The sequence below is a fragment of the Suncus etruscus genome, chromosome 1 (assembly GCF_024139225.1).
Source record: "Suncus etruscus isolate mSunEtr1 chromosome 1, mSunEtr1.pri.cur, whole genome shotgun sequence".
NCBI lineage: Eukaryota > Metazoa > Chordata > Mammalia > Eulipotyphla > Soricidae > Suncus > Suncus etruscus.
In genome coordinates, this window is record NC_064848.1 from 140650760 (window position 1) to 140654078 (window position 3319).

Consider the following 3319-nt stretch of genomic DNA (forward strand, 5'->3'; position numbering starts at 1 on the left):
CACAGGTTTTGTGGCAGGACTGAAAAGATGGCACAGTGGAGATGAAACTAGGGGAGGGCAAGATGAGTCGATTCTTCATTGGGTTAAAATAGAAAAATAACAAGGTTTCGGTTTCAGCTCTGCTTTTAGGAGATGGGCACACAGACTGCTCTGCAATCTCAGGGACATGGTCCCTCATCTTTCAGCTATCCCTCTAAAATCCCTCTAAATTTCCCTTACCTTGATGCAATAGAACAGTGGTGGGCAACCTTTTTTTTCAATTGAGCCAAATCTCGCCAAAACCACGATTGAAATTTATTTTGAGAGCCACACAGGGCTCGCACTGACAGAGACTAGGAGCAGAGTCCTGTCTCCTGGGGCGGTCGCCAGGCACAGAGAAGAGCTGCATTAAAAAGTGGAAAGAGCCGCATGTGGCTCGCAAGCCATGGCTTGCCAACCACTGCAATAGAACAAAAATGCAGTGCTGGAGAGATAATATAGTGAGTAATGAACGGTTCTTGTCTTGTTCAATCCTCAGTGCTGTATATGGTTCCTCTTGAGCACAGAGCCAGGAGTAAGTCTCAAGTACAGCTGAGTGTGGTCCCCAAACCAAACAATATCCAAATCCCTCCAGCATGCAATTAAATTCTTCCACCCTGGAGGTAGGACAAGCCCAGAATGTCTGTTTGAATAGTAATGAAGCTTGACCAGGGCTTTGGACATTTGCTAAACACTTTCCTTTCCTACAATGATTTCATCCTCATACAATCCAGAGAAGTAAATATAAGAACAGGAACTCATATTGCAATTGTGAAAATGAAACCCTTATTTTCCTGATGCCACCTGAATGAGTTCTAGTCACAGGTTCTATTATGCTGCCTTTCTCTCTCCAAGTCTACAAGCATAGGACTGGTTTCCCTGGCACTCTCTGTGCTCCTTGAGGAAAGGGCTATGACTGGCTTGCCTTTGTACCCCTGGCTCTCCATCTGTATACACTCTCTGCCCTCCTCTCCTGCCCACTACCCACTGCCACTAGAGTTATATGCTCAGGTTAGATATGATTTTGTTCAAAGCTTCATCTGCTCAAATTCTTGTCTGTTTTTCTGTTGCTCAGATTTCTCAGCACAGCATTCGATGTTGTCCCCAACCATTGTATTTATCAGATAATAATAACACAATTTTTTTTTTGGTTCAAAAAATTGGCTTAGGGCCAGTGGGTAGGGGGCACTGGCCTTGCATGTGGCCAACTTACGTTCAATCCCCAGAACTCCATATGGTCCCTTGAACACTTCTGGGAGTGATCCCTGAGTACAGAGCCAGGAGTAACATCTTAGCGCTGCTGGGTGTGTGCTCCCAACAAAAGAAAGAATATATAACCAATTGAAAGCCAGAGTTAAGCCCTCAGGTATATAAACAGTTACTCAAAGACAAAAGACCTGGGTGTGTGTAGTGTAATGAGCAACAGTGTTGGGAAAACTGGACAATCATAAGCAAAACATTCAAAATGAAATTGAAACTTTTCCTTCCACCATTTACAAAAACTAACTCACAGTAAATTAAAGACCTCAAGATTAGACCAGAATTCATAAAACAGACTGAGGGAAATAAGTGTAACTCTAACTCCCCAGTATATGGACTTCAGTTGTGTTTTCAAAGGTTCAAGACCATTGACAAAAATAGCAAGAAAGAAAGTAAACAAATGGTACTACATCAAACGAAAAACTTTCTGTCCAATAAAAGAATGTCAAATTAAAATAAAAAGACACTCCACAAGAAGGAAAAAATATTTACACACAATATATCAGATAAAGGGCAAATATCCAAGATATATAAAGCACTCATAAAACACAACAGAAAAACAATAATCTCATCAAGCATGGAGAGAGGTAACTAATGTATGCTTTCTTAAAGAGGACAGAGGGTAGATATTTATTGTCAGAAAAATGCAGGTCAAAGCAACAAGACCTCTTGGGGCTGGAGAGATAGCATGGAAGTAAGGCATTTGCCTTTCTTGCAGAAGGACGGTGGTTCGAATCCCGGCATCCCATATACTCCCCTGTGCCTGCCAGGGGCGATTTCTGAGCATAGAGCCAGGAGTAACCCCTGAGCACTGCCGGGTGTGACCAAAAAAACAAAACAAAACAAAAAACCAACAACAAGATCTCATCTCACACTACTGAGAATGGCACATATAAAAATTACAAGAAAAAGTGCTCGCTTCGGCGGCACATATACTAAAATTGGAATGATACAGAGAAGATTAGCATGGCCCCTACGCAAGGATGACATGCAAATTCGTGAAGCGTTCCATATTATAAAAAAAGAAAACTACAAGAAAAAGGGGGCCGAGAGATAGCGTGGAGGTAGGGCGTTTGCCTTGCATGTAGAAGGACAGTGGTTCAAATCCCAGTATCTCATATGGTCCCCTGAGTCTGCCAGGAGTGACTTCTGAGCACAGTCAGGAGAAACCACAGAGTGCTGCCGGGTGTGACCCCCCAAAAAAAAATACTATGAAAAAGAAACAGTAGGGCATTTGTCTTGCATATAGCTGACCCAGGACAGACTTGGGTTCAATTCCCAGCATCCCATATCCCGAGCCTGCCAGGAGGGGTTTCTGAGCGCAGAGCCAGGAGCAACCCCTGAGCATCACTGGGTGTGGCCCAAAAACCAAACCAACCAACCAAACTAACAAAACTACTAGAAAGAACCTGTGTTAGTGGAGATATAGTGAAGAAAGAACTGTACTGACTGTTGGTGGGGAAGTCCTCTGGGTCAGCTTGTCTGGAAAACAGGATAGAAATTCATTAAAACTGGGCCCGGAGAGATAGCACAGTGTTTTTTGCCTTGCAAGCAGCTGATCCAGGACCAAAGATGGTTGGTTCGAATCCCGGTGTCCCATATGGTCCCCCGTGCCTGCCAGAAACTATTTCTGAGCAGACAGCCAGGAGTAACCCCTGAGCAACACTGGGTGTGGCCCCAAAACAAACAAACAAACAAACAAAAAAAAAAAAGAAATTCATTAAAACAGGAGCCGGAGAGAGCACAGCAGTAGGGCATTTGCCTTGTACGCAGCCAAATCCAGGACAGTGGTTCAAATCTTGGCATTTTATATGATCCCCGTGCCTGCCAGGAGTGATTTCTGAGCACAGAGCCAGGAGTAACCTCTGAGCGCTGCTGGGTATGACCCAAAAACCATAAAAGAGAAAGAAAAAGAAAATTAAGTCTTTAAAACAAAGAAAAGAAAAAGTAAAGATAGAGTTCCCACATCACCCAGTGATTTCACTTCATAGCATCTACCCCAAACACTATAGACATTAATTATAAAAGATAGATGCATACC

The 3319-nt window shown here is 43.2% G+C and overlaps 1 non-coding gene across 1 annotated transcript; it reads left to right on the top strand.

Annotated features, from left to right (window-relative positions):
* The first annotated feature begins 2189 nt into the window (after positions 1–2189).
* On the top strand, positions 2190–2296 carry LOC126025806 (U6 spliceosomal RNA). Its single transcript, XR_007501526.1, has one exon. It is a non-coding gene; the product is annotated as a U6 spliceosomal RNA (small nuclear RNA).
* The last annotated feature ends 1023 nt before the right edge of the window (positions 2297–3319 follow it).